This window comes from Triticum urartu, chromosome 5 (genome assembly GCF_003073215.2).
Source record: "Triticum urartu cultivar G1812 chromosome 5, Tu2.1, whole genome shotgun sequence".
Lineage (NCBI taxonomy): Eukaryota > Viridiplantae > Streptophyta > Magnoliopsida > Poales > Poaceae > Triticum > Triticum urartu.
In genome coordinates, this window is record NC_053026.1 from 449,698,350 (window position 1) to 449,717,699 (window position 19,350).

Here is a 19,350-nt window from a genome sequence, read left to right on the forward strand (position 1 = left end):
AGGGCACTCGGGTCGACTATGCTTCGGTCGCTCATCCCCAGTCGAATGGACAAGCAGAAAGGGCAAATGGCCTAATTCTCAAAGGACTGAAACCTCGATTGATGCGCGATCTCAAGCATGCAGCAGGTGCATGGGTCGACGAGCTCCCATCAGTCCTTTGGGGATTGAGGACAACCCCGAATCGATCGACCGGGAGAACCCCATTCTTTCTGGTCTACGGAGCCGAGGCAATCTTACCAAGTGACCTGCTTCACAACGCTCCCAGAGTCGAGCTCTACTCAGAAGATGAAGCAGAACAAGCCCGACAGGACGTAGTCGACCTCCTAGAAGAAGAAAGAGAAATGGCCCTGATCCGATCGACCATCTATCAGCAAGACTTGCATCGATTCCATGCCAGAAACGTGAAGAGCCAAGCCTTCCAAGAAGGAGACTTAGTCCTTCGAGTGGATCAGCAGAAACCACACAAGCTTGCTCCTACTTGGGAAGGCCCCTTCATAGTCACCAAAGTCCTCCACAATGGAGCATACCACCTCTACAATGTCGATCGCCAGATTGATGAGCCACGAGCCTGGAATGCGGAGCTACTCCGCCCCTTTTATACTTGAATTCTCACTCGGATGAGATGTAATAAGAAAAACTCCTGTAGTTTATTTATCAAAGACAAGAGCGTTATAATTTTCCCAGTGATTATTATTGTTTTTGTTTGCGTAAGAAATCCCCCAACGGGTGGCTTAGCTACGAATCCGTTTCGCCTAAGTTTGAAAAATCCTACCGAGTGGAGAGCAATCCTCCCACTCGGGGGCTTAGCTGCAGTCCATTACTCGCCTAAGTTCCCTCGCTTGAGGACTTAGCTGCAGTCAGGCACTCGCCTAAGTTTAAATAATCCTACCGAGTGGAGAGCAACCCTCCCACTCGGGGGCTTAGCTGCAGTCCAGTACTCGCCTAAGTTCCCTCACTTGAGGACTTAGCTGCAGTCAGGCACTCGCCTAAGTTTGAAAAAACCCTACCGAGTGGAGAGCAACCCTCCCACTCGGGGGCTTAGCTGCAGTCCAGTACTCGCCTAAGTTCTCCCACTCAGAGACTTAGCTGCAGTCAGGCACTCGCCTAAGTTTGAAAAAATCCTACCGAGTGGAGAGCAATCCTCCCACTCGGGGGCTTAGCTATAGTCCAGTACTCGCCTAAGTTCCCTCACTCAGAGACTTAGCTGCAGTCAGGCACTCGCCTAAGTTTGAAAAAATCCTACCGAGTGGAGAGCAACCCTCCCACTCGGGGGCTTAGCTGCAGTCCAGTACTCGCCTAAGTTCTCCCACCTAGAGACTTAGCTGCAGTCAGGCACTCGCCTAAGTTCGGAAAAATCCTACCGAGTGGAGAGCAACCCTCCCACTCGGGGGCTTAGCTATAGTCCAGTACTCGCCTAAGTTCCCTCACTCAGAGACTTAGCTGCAGTCAGGCACTCGCCTAAGTTTGAAAAAATCCTACCGAGTGGAGAGCAACCCTCCCACTCGGGGGCTTAGCTGCAGTCCAGTACTCGCCTAAGTTCTCCCATTCAGAGACTTAGCTGCAGTCAGGCACTCGCCTAAGTTTGAAAAAATCCTACCGAGTGGAGAGCAACCCTCCCACTCGGGGGCTTAGCTGCAGTCCAGTACTTGCCTAAGTTCTCCCACTCAGAGACTTAGCTGCAGTCAGGCACTCGCCTAAGTTCGAAAAATCCTACCGAGTGGAGAGCAACCCTCCCACTCGGGGGCTTAGCTGCAGTCCAGTACTCACCTGAGTTCTCCCACCTAGAGACTTAGCTGCAGTCAGGCACTCGCCTAAGTTTGAAAAATCCTACCGAGTGGAGAGCAACCCTCCCACTCGGGGGCTTAGCTGCAGTCCAGTACTCGCCTAAGTTCTCCCACCTAGAGACTTAGCTGCAGTCAGGCACTCGCCTAAGTTTGAAAAAACCCTACTGAGTGGAGAGCAATCCTCCCACTCGGGGGCTTAGCTACAGTCCAGTACTCGCCTAAGTTCTCCCAAACACATCTCAATCCTCAAGGACGACGAGGGGCAGGTCGACTGCCACCTTCTCCTGGAGAGCTTCGCCACAAATACAATGCGCGATTCATCCCGCTCCACAGTAACGAAGTACGGGTCGACTGCCCCCCCTTCTCCTGGAGAGCTTCGCCACAAATACAATGTGCGCTCCGTCCCACTATGCAGTAATAGGGTGTGGGTCGACCGCCGCCCGCCCCTGGGGAGCTTCGCCACAAATACAAGGCATGGGTCGTCTACTTCCCCCTCCTTCGAAGCTGTGCTGCGAATACAGAAAGTTTTCTCGAATAAAGGTTGGTTCACTCAGCAGGAGATTCATAAAGATATTCAACGGTAAACCAAGTTCAGATAAAATCTTAAAGGTTCTGGATCACGGATCGAGGTACTCGGGCATGCGGCCCGAAAAAGTTTAATGGTTACAAAAACCACTCGGCATTCCGAGGCAAATTTAAGGTGGGACATAAGAGTTTGTTCACTCCGCGGGAGGAGGGCTGGCAGGCTCGACGAACTCATCCAGGTCGACGCCGTCGGCTATCCGAGTGGCTGCAGCGATGAAAGTCTCCATAAAGGTTCGGAAGTCATGCTTCTAGGTGTTGGCGACCTTGATTGCTGCCAGCTTGTCTTGTCGCACCTCCTTGCAGTGGACACGAACCAAGGACAGAGCCACATCAGCGCCGCACCGAGCAGAAGACTTCTTCCACTCCTGCACTCGGTCAGGGATTCCGTTAAGTCGAGTCATCAGAGACTCGAGATCGTTTTGGAGCGTAGCCTCTGGCCAAAGTGCCGAGTCGATCCGTGACATGGCGACCTTCAGTCGAGCCAAGTAGTCCACGGCATCGTCAATGCGAGATTCCAGTCGGAGCAAATTCATGGCAGCTTCATCTTTCACGGGAGAGTTGATTGGATCCAAACCTGGTTCGATCCGCCCAGTCTCCTCTTCAAAGTTCTGGCAAAACTCTGCATTCACGATCCAAGGATAAGTCAATTTTCATACACTGAGTCGACACAAAAAAAATCAGTCGGAACTAAATGTGCACCTTCAAGCTTGATATACAACTTCTTGGCAAGGCTCCTCAGGTAGCTCTCCAGATCGTCCCTCCTACGAGCGACGCCTTCCATCTTTTCGGTCAGGTTGAGGTTCTCCTTCTTCCAACGTGTGCACTCCCTGTTGGCTTCATTCAGAGCAGTCTTCAGCCTGGTATTCTCTTCTTCCAACTGGCCGACTGAAGCCAGCTTCTGTTCGGCCAGAGCGGTCCTGTCGTCAGCCTCCTTCTGGGCAGCAGACAAATCCTGATCCTTTTTCGCCAAAGCCTCTCTCAGTTTTTCTGCAAAGAAATGATGATTGATTCAGAAATAGCAGAAGGGGGCTCGGGCCTAAAACTGACCAGTCGACAGACTTGTCTTACCGGCGGCGCCGTCTCTGACCGTCTGCAGTTCTGTCCTGGCCAGCTCCAAGTCAAGTTTCAGTTGAATCTGCTGACTTTCCAAATCAGCAAAGCGAGCTCCAAGATCACAAGATTTCTGAAATCAAAGGGGAGAAATTATTCCACAGCAAAAAACGACAAATACTAAGACTATAGTCGACTGCCCGCAGTCCACCATAGTCTCGCGAACTACACCCAGTGGGTGCACTTTGCGTGCCCCCGCCGGTTCTAATTCCACTCGACCGGCCCGCCGGAGTCGAGTTCAAAAAAAAGAGAGACAAAGTAGAACTCAGACCACAGTCGACTGCCCGCAGCCGACCGCGGTCTCGGGGACTACACCCAGTGGGTGCACTTTGCGTGCCCCCACCGGTTCTGATCCCACTCGACCGGATCGAGCGGAAGAAACAAACTACCAGTTCGGTTTTACTCGACAAAATACAAAGACTACGGTCGACTGCCAGCAGTCCGCCGTAGCCTCGGGGACTACACCCAGTGGGTGCACTCAGCGTGCCCCCACTAGTCCAAAAAATTCAATCGACACTACACCCAGTGGGTGCACTCAGCATGCCCCCACTAGTCCAAAAAATTCAATCGACACACCCAGCGGCGACCAACTAACCTTGTAACACCCTCGATGCGACTATATCTCCCACGTGTCGAGGCACGACTTAGAGGCATAATCGCATTGAAGGCATATGTCGCAAGTAAGGCAATGTTCACAACATCCCATGTAATATAAATAATAAAGGGGAGAACATAGTTGGCTTACACTCGCCACGTCAATCAAGGTACATAAATAACATTACATCATCCAAACACTCATGGCCCGACTACGGCGCCAAAATAGAAGATAAACCCAACGTGCGACACGGTCCCGATCACCCCCAACTGGGCACCACTACTGATCATCAGGAAAGGAAACATAATAACGTTGAGAGTCCTCGTCGAACTCCCACTTGAGCTCGAGCGCGTCACCTGGAGCGGAATCATCAGGCCCTGCATCTGGTGTAATAGTAATCTGTGAGCCACAGGGACTCAGCAATCTCGCACCCTCGCGATCAAGACTATTTAAGCTTATAGGTAAGGCAAGGTAAAAATAAGTGGAGCTGCATCAAGCGACTAGCATATATGGTGGCTAACTTATTCGCAAAAGAGAGCGAGAAGAGGAGGCAAAGCACGAGCGAGAAACTAGAGGACAACCTGCGCAAACATTACTCCAACACCGTGTCCACTTCCCGGACTCCGCCGAGAAGAGGCCATCACGGTAACACACTCAGTTGATACATTTTAATTAAATTAAGGTTCAAGTTATCTACAACCGGACATTAACAAATTCCCATCTGCCCATAACCGCGGGCACGGCTTTCGAAAGTTCAAATCCCTGCAGGGGAGTCCCAACTTAGCCCATGATAAGCTCTCACGGTCAACGAAGGAATAAACCTCCTCCCGAGACGTTCCGATCAGACTCGGTGCCTCGGTTCTTCAAGACACTTCGACAGGTTAAAACAAGACCAGCAACACCGCCCGAATGTGCCGACAAATCCCGATAGGAGCTGCACATATCTCGTTCTCAGGGCACACTCATATGAGCCAGACGTCGGGTAGGCCAGCCCAGAGTTGCCCCTGGTAGCCCCGGACATCGCTCGGTTGGACCAACACTCAGAGGAGCACTGGCCCGGGGGGGCTAAAATAAGATGACCCTCGGGCTCCGGAAACCCAAGGGAAAAAGAGGCTAGGTGGAAAATGGTAAAACCAAGGTTGGGCATTGCTGGAAAAGCTTTAATCAAGGCGAACTATCAAGGGGTTCCCATTATAACCCAACCGCGTAAGGAACGCAAAATCCGGGAACATAACACCGATATGATGGAAAACTAGGGCGGCAAGAGTGGAACAAAACACTAGGCGAGAGGCCGAGCCTTCCACCCTTTACCAAGTATATAGATGCATTAAGATAACATGGCAATATAATGATATCCCAACAAGTAAATAAATGTTCCAACAAGGAACAGCCTCCAATCTTCACCTGCAACTAGCAACGCTATAAGAGGGGCTGAGCAAAGCGGTAACATAGCCAATCAACGGTTTGCTAGGACATGATGGGTTAGAGGTTTGACAGGGCAATTTGGGAGGATTGAAAGCAATTGGTAGGCATCGTAGCATTGGCATAGCAAAAGAGCGAGCAATCTAGCATAGCAAAGATAGTAGTGATTTCGAGGGTATGATCATCTTGCCTGCAAAGTTGTCAGAGTTGACTTGATCCTCGAAAGCAAACTCAACGGGCTCCTCGTTAGCGAACTCGTCTCCCGGCTCTACCCAAACAAGACAAACAAGTAACAAAGACACAATCAACCACGTGCAAGGATCAAACAATAAGATGCAAGGATGATATGCTATGCGGGATGCGATGCGGGATGCATATGCAAGATGTGACAAGGAATGCATGAACCTGGCCTCAACTTGGAAACCCAAGTGTGACACTGGAAAGATGAGATGAAATCTCTTGAAAACGATATAAAGAACGCCGGAATCGGAGTTACGGTTTGGAAATGGCAAGCGATTCAAATATGACAACGGTCTGCGATTTGCAGCAAGTAGCCATCTAAAGGCAAAGAGATGAACATGCTACAGCACCCAAACATGACAACAAAATACATGGCAGGGATGCATTCAAGATGCTTAACAAAAGTCTAGCACTGAGCCACGGCCAATTCATCCATTAACAGGATCAAACAAGCATGGCAAAAATGCATATGGCAAACAGATCTCAAACTTAGTGAAATTAACACTGTCTGGAATTTCAGATCAGGTAGCACTCTTCTGAGCAACAAAACTACATGCTACAGAACCTGAACATGGCAAAGTAAAGCATGGCATGGAGCTACTCAAAGAGATTAACAAAAGTCCCTTAGTGACCTTGATCCAAAAGGGATCAGAAAATACAATTGCAAGCATGTGAACATGGCAAAAACATAATCAGATCACAGACTTAGTGAAAACTGGAGCATGCTGAAAACAGATATCAAGTAGGCATGTTTACAAGCTCGATGCACTCACTACGGAGCAAGACATGTAAAGCTAAGCATACATCTATCAAGAACACACAAAATGCAAGCTAGACATGGCAAGAACAATAACATAGCATGCATGGATCAACTACAACAACATCCGCAAAATTGTAAACAAGTTGACAATCTGCCCAGATTCACAAAGTAGCAAAAGTAGAGCTCGATTGACTCAAGCTAGGGTGCTCCATAATTGCAAACAAAGACATGGATGGATAGAGCACTGCAAAATTAACAAAAGATTCTTACTGATCATCCTCAAAAGAGGCACGGATCACTAGGAATCAACATGGACATATGGCCATGTGAAATAAACAGCTCAAGGACTTAGTGGAAATGCTAAGTCCCTGAAAATAGAATTACCAAGTGCCTCACTTTGCAAGCTTGCACTAGTCACCACACCCATCACAAAAATACATGGGTTGCACCTCTGGAAAGATGACAAAACCCTTAACAAAACATATGTAGATCTCATGGGCATATCATGCACACAATAATCATGGCAAAAATGACAAAAAGCTAAATGGAGTAGCAGATCTGACAATTATCTCAAGTAGCCCTCTTCTAACAGCATTTCGGGCATCAAGATGAACTCAAATGAAAATGATGCAATGGAATGAAATGATGTACTCTCTGAGGTGAACATTTTGATATGCTATATGCCAAAAACGGAGTTATGGATGCGGAGATATAGCATGACGAACAGGAGCACATGGATTAGAAATCTCAGGACTTAGAAGAAATTCGACCTAGGGTTTACTGTAGCTGCCAGATCTGGATCGCGGCGCGCCTAACGAGGTTCACCGGAAAACGGAGGTGGCCGGAGCGGGATGACGGCGGCGAGGTGCTCCCGGGCCGGATCTCGCCAGATCCGGCCGGCGGGGAGCCGGAGAGGCGGCGGGGCGGCGGCCACGGCGCGGGGGCAGCGCGGCGAAGCCGGCGCGGCGGCGGCGGTTGGTGGAGGCGGGCCGGGGCGGCGGCCGGCTAGGAGGGAGGTGGCGGCGCGCTGAGGTCCCGGGGCAGCGCGCCTCTTCGGGCTGCGGGGGCCTCGCCTGGGCCGGGCGGGCCGGCGGCAGTGGGAGGTGGCGGCTGCCACGTGTCGGCGCGCGGATGGCTGGAGGCGGCGGGCGGACGCTGTCCGGCTCCGTCCGGACATGTCCGGCGGCGGCGGCGGATGGATCTAGGGTTTAGGGGGGAGGGGAGACCCATGAATTTCGGAGGGGGTGATATTTATAGGCATAGAGGGAGCTAGGAGTGTCCAAATGAGGTGCGGTTTTGGGCCACGCGATCGTGATCGAGTGCTCTAGATGATGGAACAGGTTTAGGTGGGTTTTGGGCCAAATTGGAGGGGTGTTGGGCTGCAACACACACGAGGCCTTTTCGGTCCCTCGGTTAACCATTGGATTATCAAACGAAGTCCAAATGGTACGAAACTTGATAGGCGGTCTACCGGTAGTAACCCAAGGCCACTTGGCAAGTCTCGGTCCAATCCGGAAATGTTTAATCCCCACACACGAAAGAAAGCTAGAAATGACCACCGGAGGAGAACGAAGCGTCGGAATGCAAAACGGACAACGGGGGAAAAGCTCGAATGCATGAGATGAACACGTATGCAAATGCAATGCACGTGATGACATGATATGAGATGCATGACAATGACAACAACACATGGAGACAAAAACCTGAACCCGAGAAAATAAAATAACTTAACGCCAGAAACGGCAAGAGTTGGAGTACACATTGGGAAAGTCATATCCGGGGTGTTACAAACCTGAACATTGCTCTGGAGAGCCGAGCTGGCATCATAGGCGGCTTGGCTGGCGTCCCGCACCGTCTTCATCTTCTCCATCATAATGCCCGCCTGGCGTATGGCTTCCCTAGCAGCATTCACCTCGTCCTCCGGGACATGATGAGTTGCAAAAAGTGAAGGCGGGTCGACAGGGGCCTGAGCAGTCGAAGAAGAAGGCAAGGCACTCGACAGGGGCTCCGCGAAGGTAACAAAACCCCGATTGACGTCACCAGTGTCATGAACGACTGGTTCCGCCCTCGGCGTCGACTGCAGCGCCTCACTTACAGGAGCTCGCCTACTCTTCCTCGTCAAAGACCTCTCGGGCTCTTCATCATCATCAGGGAGGTCAATAATGTTGGGAGTTGTACAAAGTTCAAATTGCCAAAATCACGTCACCCAGTGATGCACGATGCAGTTGAATCAACCAAAGAAAGATAGTATGGCAGAAATCATACCCGGATTAGAAGTGACTGCATCCTCCATCACCTCATCATCATCCCTGTAAGCTGAGGTCCCGGAAGTGGCAGCGCTAACAATTCCAAAGCTCGTCCAGTTAAAACAAGAAAAATAAACAGCGCGGAGCGTCGAGTGAATACAAGGAGAAACACTCATGCGGAGGCGACAGGGATATCGATCTTGATCTTCGGCAGCGCCTTCCGAGTCTTCGGTTCTGCAACTTTGGGGTGCTTTGGCGCCTTCTCAGTCGTGGTTGGTGAAGAGATCCGAGGACGCTTCAAAGACTGACTAGCCTGAGCAGTCGCCTTGTCGCGGGCACTCGGCCGATCCTGGTCAAGCTTGGATCGCCTCTCTATGCGAGGAGGCGGCTCGACTTCTTCCTCATCACTCAAGTCGTCGCTTCCTCCATCCCCTTCACCATCGGAGGTCCACTCGCCACTTTCACCACCACTCGCCTCGCCTTCCAGAGCTTGCTCTTGCTCCCCGTTGGGCATCGAATACATTTCAATAATGGCCTGAAAGAAAGCAGGGAGAACAAAGTCAGTCGACGCAATACAGACAGTTGCGCGAGTGAATTCAGATTACAAGCAAAAACTCAGAATCAGACCTTCTCTGGTGCATGAGACTGGTCGAATGGAGGGACTCTCCTGGCTCCCCTGGGGTTGTCCTTGTTCCCGGTAATGCTCGACAGCCACTTCTCCAGCGTGTCATCATCGACCTCCTCCGGGTGGATCCGAGTGGAGTCTTCTAGACCCGAATACATCCACATCGGGTGTTCTCGGGCTTGGAGAGGCTGGATGCGCCGCTGAAGGAAGACCTCCAAGAGATCCATACCAGAGACCCCGTCACGAATGAGCTGGACCACTCGGTTGACCAGCACCTTCATGTGCGCCTTCTCCTCCGGGAGCACCTTCAAAGGGGAGGGTTTTTCCACTCGGTCCATGGTAAAGGGAGGGAGGCCAGTCGATTGCCCTGGCGTCGACTAGTCTTTGCAGTAGAACCAGGTCGACTGCCATCCGCAAACTGAATCGGGAAGAATCATGGCCGGAAAGGAGCTTTTTCCCCTCGTCTGGATGCCAAGACCCCCACACATCTGGATCACTTGGGTCCTCTCGTCACTCGGATTAGACTTTTTCACTGTCTGGGAGCGACAAGTGAAAATATGCTTGAAAAGACCCCAGTGAGGTCGACAACCCAAGAAGTTCTCATACAAGGAAATGAACGCGGCAAGATAAACGATTGAGTTGGGGGTAAAATGGTGGAGTTGAGCCCCAAAGAAGTTCAGAAACCCTCGGAAGAAAGGATGAGGGGGCAATGAAAACCCACGGTCGACGTGGGTGGCAAGAAGAACGCGCTCACCCTCCCTGGGTTGCGGCTCAGATTCCTTCCCCGGAAGCCGCGCCGAGTCGTAGGGGATCAGCCCTCCCTCGGCCAGGTCGTCGAGGTCCTCTTGGGAGATCCTCGAGTGGATCCAGTCGCCCTGGATCCAACCCCTCGGCAGGCCAGTCCGCGAGGAAGATCCGCCCCGGCTCGTCGCCTTCCCCTTTGACTTCGTCGTCGCCTTCTTCGCCCGCTCCAGAGCCGCTGTCCTCTCCTTCACCATTGTTGCCGACGAGATGCGTGTGGTGCGGTGGCGCTGGGGTGAGAGCGAGCGCAGCAGAGAGGCGTGAGGAGGAGAAGAAGTAATGGGGCGCACTGTTCGGGGGACTCCGGTCCAACGCCTTATATGAGGCCGCTTCCGAGTGGCTGACAGGTAGGCCCAGATGGCTCCGTCAAATCCCGTAACGACCGCACGAGCGATACGTGGCGAAAAAGGTGGCGCGGGGATCGAGGCGGCTCCGCTCTATCCCATCCGATTACTGCGGCCTCCCCCGTCCCGCGCGCTTCCCGAAATTCGGATCCCACTAAATCCGCGGGCAGCAAACAAACTTGTCAGACTAAAAGATCTCCTCCGCACCGTCACTCGGAATCTTATAGGTAAAGAAACTCACTCGACGAAGAATTAAGAATGGATCAAGGCGACTGAAAGGGAAGTTGCTGTCATCACTCGGGTCCGTTGATCCGAAGCAAGATATGCTCACGGCATGAAAAATGAGTCGGAGAGGTCCTCAACTCCTTCCCCACTCAAACCTCGATCCATTCAGGGGCTAATGATGAAGCTATGAACCTAGGGTAGGGTCATGGACCTGCCCTAACTGCCCTACCCAAGTACATCTCTAGAAGAAATCGCCTTTCAATCGACTTGAAGGTGTCCCACTCGACAGACTCGAAGACACTCGACCAAGAAGCAATCACTCGACCAAGACCCAACCACTCGACGGTCAGGAGACCTAAAGGCGCCCCGCACGCTAATGGTCGGTCATTAAGTAGCTTTTATGGTCATCATAGCACTTTATTACTAGCGTTACCAGAAACGCCCTGCCTTAATGTACATTGAACCCTTCGTAACATGGGCTGGCCGGGGTCCTGGCGCACTCTATATAAGCCACCCCCCTCCTCCGAGACAAGGGTTCGCACCTCTGTAACTCATACTCACATAATTCAGTCGACCGCCTCCGGGCTCCGAGACGTAGTGTTTTTACTTCTTCCGAGAAGGGCCTGAACTCGTAAACCTTGCGTCCTTACAACTTCTCCATAGCTAAGACCTCGCCTCTCCATACTTACCCCCCTACACGACTGTCAGACTTAGAACCACGACAACTACAGTTGCCATGGTTGCTCAACTGCAGTTGCCATGTATGGTCTCGTCTACTGCAGTTGCCATGATTTCAAAACTTTAGGAGTTGCCACCCACTAACATTAGGCAGTTGCCGTGTAGCACTAAAAAAAAGGCATGGCAAAAAAACATGTTCGGGTAAAAGAGAGAGTTGTCATGTGCTCACAAGCACGCCAGGGCAGTTGCCATGTAAAAAGAAAGAGTTGTCATTTGCTTACGTGCATGCTAGGGCAGTTGCCATGTACCATGCAAGAACACATGGCAATTCGGGTAAAAGAGAGTTGCCATATGCTTACAAGCAAAGCTAGGGCAGTTGCCATGTATCCTGCAGAAACACATGGCAACTGCCAGGTTTGGGTGTGGGCGAGGAGACGGGCATGTGGGCGAAGTGATAAACGCCCACACACCAGCCCCCTCTGCATGTGTGAAAACTGGTGTGTGGGCGAATTGCTAAACGCCCACACACCAGCCCCCGTGTGGTGAAAAAGGACATGTGGGCGACCGAATGAATGCCCACACACCAGTTTAGTCCTACGTGGCACACAAAAACTGTTAGAACGCGCCAAGATTCGTGCAGAATTGGTTGGACGAGGATCCATGCGTGTGGGTGAGTTGCCAGACGCCCACATGTGTGGGCGTTAGTGTTTTCGTTAAAGAAACTATCTATATCATAATATGAAAATGAAAATATAACTCATGATGTATCCAATGATACGCATTTCTAAATATACATGTTTTGAATATAAACATCAGTTTTGCTAGAACTCATCTAGATGGGATTTAGTTTGGTCTCATTCACCTTTTATAGCCATTGGATGTGATGCTATAAGATGCGTGTGTGCTGACGTGGGTTATATCCGTTCTTGTTTTTCAGGTGAATGAGACCAAATTACGTTTCATCTAGATGAGTTCTAGCTACTCCCTATAAACATGGTCAAATTTGACTTTTAAAAGAAAAAAAATCTATAGGCATTACATTGTGAAACGGAGGGAGTACAAATTTAGGCCTCGTTTGTTTTACGGCCGCAGCTATGCGCTTTATTCTCACTACTGCAGAGTACTTGCTAGTAAAATGCATCTGTAGATTGTTGCTTGTTTTCTTCTGAAAACCGTATAGTTTGTTCTTAGCTTGCTTCATATGCGACTGGCCTTCTAAATTCTGGACAGCATGAGATGAGCTGTGCTTTTAGGAGGAGGAGCTTATAGATATAGTGTACAGGATCGGTTCATTTAAGATTCCATGCATGCACAGCACTCTTCTATTGATGGTAACTGATACCATACCTGACTTTGTTTTCTGCAGGATATAGGATAACATAATTTGCAGGATAGATCATATGAAGATGTCTGCTGACGGAGGCCATACCCTAAACCCGCCACGGCTGCTCTACCAGATCAAGAGTGCTAAGGTTACCAACGATCAGATTGGAATCACGATGCCCATGGCGCCTCCTGCACTAACGGTTGGGGAAGCAAATTCCAAGGCTGGCACATCCCCTGATGTCGTGTGGGTAGGGGCAATCTGCATTCTCTTCATGTACATCGGCGGCACCTCGGCCTTGGCATACACCCTCTACACCCACCCTTACATCCCTGCTGGCCGCTCATGGTGTCTGCCGGCTCTCATGTTATGGGGGGTCTACATGGCGCTGGTCACAGTGGTACTGGTGTACATGACCCTGTTCCTGCCGAACGCCCCTGTTGCCCTGCGGGAAGCACTCGCCGAGATTGGTTGGATTTGGGTCGGTCAACCTGTCATGGCGATAGACCTTCTTCTCGTGTACCTTGGCGAGCCGTGGATGGTCATCGCAATGTTTTACGGTCTCGGCATTCTGATTGCTGGTGGTGGCTTGCTCGGACGTACAGGAAATGTGCTTAGCTTCGCTCCTTTTTCTGTTAACAGGCATTGCCACTCTGTTCGTTATAAGATCTTTTAGCTACTACTATTATCGTAGTATATGTTTGCTTGTGTTCGTGTATAACTGGTTTATCTATGTATTTGTGTGTTGCCTTATCTGTGTCAATGTATAAGCTCTAAGCTCTATTTTTAGTACAAAAGGGAGCATAAAAAAATTATTAGCTCTCTGTTCAGATATTTGCACTGCAATGTAATCATATGCCAATAGCTAGTTTTTTATCTATCTACTAATACTTCACTCTAAAAAGATGAGCGAGAAAGATCCAAACCATCTCAACAGTAAAACCACGTGATCAAATGGTCCAAAACGCCCTAATATTAAGCAGCAGTCGTGTTTATATAGAACTCAAGTACCCAGCACTGCCACCGATTACCATGATTAGCGCTAATGTCTCCCTTGTAGCTCCTAAGCCTTCCCCTGTACGAACCCTCTTCATGACAACCGGCCGGTCTTTTCACTTGGAGTAATGATTGATCGCGTTCTTGCCTCGGTGGATTGGGAGCTCAGTCATGCGGATTGCCTTCTTCAGGTGCTCTCTACAAACGTGTCACACCGTGCACCTTTGCATCTCTCCACACAGGCGCAAGGTGTGGCTAAAAAGCGCTTCCAGTTTGAGCTATTCTGGCTCAAGTTGGATGGTTTTGATGAGGCTCTCAAGGAGGCATGGGTGTGTGATCGTGGTATTGTTGACCCCTTTAAACGCCTTGACTCGTTGTTCAGGAATGCAGTTGCGTATTTTCAGGCATGGGATCAGAGAAAGGTGGGTAACATCAAGCTTACGTTGGCTATTGCAAAACTGGTGATTCTTAGGTCGGAGGCGGCACAAGAGTTTTGACGGTTAGCCTTGAAGAATATGGTTAAGACATACACTCAAATTGGTGATGCTTGGGCTGGCCTCTTTGGAAGGAAATATCGCAAGGCAAAGGTACCAGATTAGATAGATTAAGGCAGGGGATGCAAACTCTAAGCTTTTTCACGCTACGACTAATGGACGGCGTGCAAAAAACTTTATACCTTCTATTAAAATTGGAGATGATATCATCACGGATCAACAGCTCAAGGAGGAAGCCTTTGTGGAGCCTATGAGTTGCTCATTGGCAAGGAGGGTTACCGGAGCCACTCTTTGGACTTGGAGGTGCAGAACTGGATCTAAATGGGGCAGATGACATTTCACGGTAGATGAAATCTTGGGAGTACTCAAAGAGCTACCTTCGGATAGGGCACCAGGCCCGGATGGGGTTTTCAAAGCTTTCTACAAGCATGCTTGGCCTGTGATCTAGGATGAAATTATGGTTGGCCTTTTGAAGCTCTACGTTTGCATTGGACGGTGTTTTGCTAAGCTCAACATGGCGCTGATCGCCTTGATTCCTAAAAAACCTAGCACGGAGATGATCGACGATTTCAGGCCAATAAGTCATACCCGTAGTTTCCTAAGTTGTTTGCCAAAGCTTTGGCCAATAGTTTGCGGTATCGTATGGGGATATTGTTGGTGTGAATCAGTCAGCCTTCATCCAGGGTAGAAGCTTACACAATAATTTCATGCTTGTTCGACAAGTGACTAGAAAGTTACACTTGCACAAGATTGACAATGTGTTGTTTAAGATTGACATTGCTAGGGCTTTTGGTTCTGCGCCATGGCTTTTCTTGTTCAAAGTTCTACTGTTTACCGCGAGCATGAAGATCTTGGTGAGTGAGAGAGGAAGATTATTTTTTTCGCCCGTGGTATCAGGCAAGGTGGCCCCATCTACCCCTCCTCTTTGTGATCGCTATGGAGTTGCTTTCGGTTCTGTTTGTGAAGGCCTCAAAGGCCAGCTTGCTGGATGTTCTTCATGGGTTCTCGATGAGGCAGAATATTTCAGTCTATGCGGACGATGTGGTCATGTTTTCAAGCCTTATTTGTTGGACCTCTTGGCTGTACGCGACACACTTGCTCTTTTTGGGGAAGCTTTAGGGACTTCGTGTTAATTTTGGTAAATAGGCGGTTGTCTAGATCCAAGGAAAACTTGATGACAAGATCCGTGTTGCTAATCCCCTGGGTTGTGAGATTGATAAGTTTCTCATTAAGTATTTGGGATTTCGGCTGTCGATTCATCCTTTAACCCGTGCCCAATGGCATCCGATGTTGGACGTGGCGAAGGAATTCGTTCCAGGATGGCAATGAAGATTTCTGCAACACTCTGGTCGTTTGGTGTTGGTTCATGCAGCCATTGCGGCGAGGCCAGTGCATTGTCTGTTGATCATTGCGGCGAGGCTACATATAGTCAAATATGCAACAGTACGACAGGTACACCTCGTTGTTGCTTCACCCTTTATTCAATTGCAACTTGCAAACCACAAGCTTGAAACACACAACAAACAGGTGTGAGAACAACATGGGGGAATCCTATTCGGCGCATAAGCGGCTAGTTAGCGACTAAGATCGTACCCCCTACCGCTATGTACATTTGGCGCACAATCTGGTTTTCTCTTCTTTTTTCCTTCTAGTTTTTATGTGCATTTTCATTTTCATTTTCGCCTTTTCTATATTTTTTCTTTTTTCTTTTTCATGTTCTTTTTTCTTATTTTCTAATTTGATTTTATTTCTTTTTTACTTCTCTTATTTTTATTTAATAAAGAACATTTTTTAAATCATCAACATTTATTGAATTCCCGGTCATTTTTATGAAGTTGTGAACATTTTTCAAATTTGTGTAAAAATTAAAATCATGAAGAAAAATTAAATTTGCAAAAAAATGAAAATCGTGATTATCGAGCAACAATTATTGGAATTGGGGAACAATTTTTAAAATTCATGAACATTTTTATGTTTTGACGAATATTTTTTAAATGCATGAACATTTTTGAATCCATGACCATTTTATGATTTCTTGTGCATTTAGAAAAACAGAATTGTTAAAATTTGGAACTTTTTTGAGATCCAAATTATTAAAAAATAAAAAAGCAAATGAAATGAGAAAAATAGGGCACCCGGGAGAAGGGAGTTATGCACTGTCTCGTTCACCAGCGCCTAGCGCGCCAAATAGGAGGTCTCAACGACATGTGCACATGCACAAACAAACCAGATTTATTCCAAAACTACATAGCAAAGCTTTATTGATTGTTCAAAAAATATTTACCATGACCAAAATATCATGTGCTATTAACTTAAATATTCCAGGACATGAAAACTCGCCACACATATTATTGCATGTCCACTCATGGTCTTGTCGACGTCCACCGATTGAGCACATATCATTGGCGCCATATACCTATTCATTGCTATGACATGGAGTGATCTTCTCCCAGTCACTTCTCATATGTATCTTGGAAGCGTGCGTATTTTAAGCTTGCTTGTGTGATACGCTTTACAGATCTATGACATGTTTGTAAGTGGTGTTATAACTGCATTTCATTGTTTTACCCTTTCCATCCATATGAATTAGCGTTGCCTTAGTACAATTTTTGCTAAAGTTGTACTAAAGCAGCGACAGTTAATATGGATCAGAGGGAGTACTAACCATTTTGGTTGACAAAGCACAATAGGTAAATGGGCAAAATTGTGTGCCACTTTAAAATTGGATTGTCAATAACTAGCTTTATATGTATATACACATTGTATATGTTTCCATGCTACCTAATATCTCGCTAGATGATTCCAAACTCCACAAGCGGCTATCTTGGTGCACCCTAATCAGTACTTCTAGAATGTACTACTGTCTAATGTAGATTCACTTCCATCCGTTATATCAAATCAAAAAACATCAAAAGAAGATACGATAATGTGTATGCAAGTTACTCTCAGGATGGCATGTGCAAACTTGTTGTGAAACAGGGGGGGGGGGGGGGTTGCTTAGATGAATATCATCCATGCCTCATGCATGCAATCCCCATGTCATCGTTGCGCATGCGAAACAAATATCCAAAAAAAAAGGGTGAACGCGAGGACATGTGCACATTTGCAAAAATAAGCAATCAACAAATGAAAGCCAAATGATTAAATGAACATACAAATCATGGGATCACCCATGGAACAGAGTAAATGTGGAGGGATGCTCACGAAAAGTCTCAAGCCGAGTGACACTACAACATGGTGAGTCACTCCCCAAGCTAAATGAACCACCTACTCCTATGTTATAAGAATGTCATAAAGCTGCATCAAGTAGTGTGGCATGTTGGCAAAAAAGGCATTTAAGTAAAGTTTTCATGTCAAAGCCATGCAAGGAGTGATATAGGCAACAAACGCTCCATTCGAGGGTGCTCCAATGATTCGGCTCGGTCACGAGTGGATCTATCTAGATGTAGCAAGATTGTAAAGGTCATCGACAACAGAAACTTGTGTTGCCCGCGAATGTATGCATGCAAAGTCGAGGCAGGGGGCCTTCTCCCATGCCGCCAAACTGGCATATCCAACAAGCATGTGGGTGCAATACGTGAGCTACAACATACCTATCCACGGTATGACCATACATCGTCATGGCATGACCTACCTGGCACACCTTTGAAGAAAGAATCTCGCTTACCTCCATCACCATCTCCATCACCATCTCGCACGGAGTAAGTGTTGTCGTGTCTCAATACTTTAGTTTAACTAAGACATCTTGAAAACAAGAAGTGTTGGTTAGGTGGAAATATCTTGTGGCCCGAAACTCTGTGCAGGGTGTTGAAGCCTACATAGAAGTAGATAAGCGAGCCTCTAACTTAGCCACTCTCACCCAGCATAAACATCTCTCCATCATCCCAAGTCACATTGAACGTTAATGTGGACACCTCGCCCTTGGCAACAACAACCTTCGTCACCTAACTTAGGGCTTCTGCACTAGAAAGAAGAGCACTCCTCTTCATAGGCTCTAACTCCTCGGTCAATGTGACTCGCCTTGGAGAAACCTTAAGCAAGATGCCAAGGCCTCGTGTGTCTCAGAGCACGACGCCACCTCAGTGGCGAGCTCACAATGCACGTTCCAGAGAGATGACTCCACCCGATGCAAGTTTTTCTTGGCCTTGTCACGGTGCTATGTCCCGGATGCCCACTTTGACTCCACAAGATCCTTCTCAGACTTCTCCATACTCAAGTTAGTATAGAAATACTCTACTTGGTCCTTGATGATGGGGATTATCTCCACACGAGGAGCAAGTTCCTCAACACGCACCCCCCAACGCATGTTCTTCTGGCCGGCCCATGAAATACAATATTTTCTGGTTTTCACCTGGTTTTAGGAAAGTTCTCGAATGTTCCACTCCGGGTGTTTTTCATTATTTCTTCCATTTTTTGTTTCTTCTTTTCTGTTGCTTTTTTGGGTTTTTCATTTTTTTCACCTACTTTTTAGTTCTCAAACATTTTATTAAATTCATGATTATTTTTCAAATTTAAGAACATTTCTTTAATTCATGAACACTTTTCAAAGTAGCGATTTTTTTCTTATCTGTCACCATTTTTTGATTCGTGGAAATTTTCCTACTTTGTGATTTTTGTTCCAAAAGCCATGAACATTTTCAAAAGCTCATAAATGAGTTTTTTAATTCAAGATTTTTTTTATAAAAAAGTCATGAATTTTTTTAAGCCCATGAACATCTTTAGAACTACGAATAAAAAACTACTAACTTTCTCGTTTCATGACTATTTCTATAAAACCAAAAAAGTCTTGATCTTTTTTCCAAGAGCTAGCCAAGAAAAATAAAACTGGCGAGCCAACCATCCGAGCAAATAACGAGATCTAATGCGCTTTTTAGGGCATTTTGACGAGCGCTAAATAGGAGAAAAGCACATTCAAAAAAAATTCCTCCATTTCTTATAAGAACGTTTTTGACACTACACAAGGAGTAGGAGAAAAGCACCCGGATAGCCCATGCCAGGTTACAGCCGTACCACGCCCGTTCCAAAAGAGCTAGCACTATACCTCAACAAATATCACATTGGATACCATCCGAGCAAATGACGAGGTCCAAAACTAAACACGGACACGGCGGTGTCACGTCA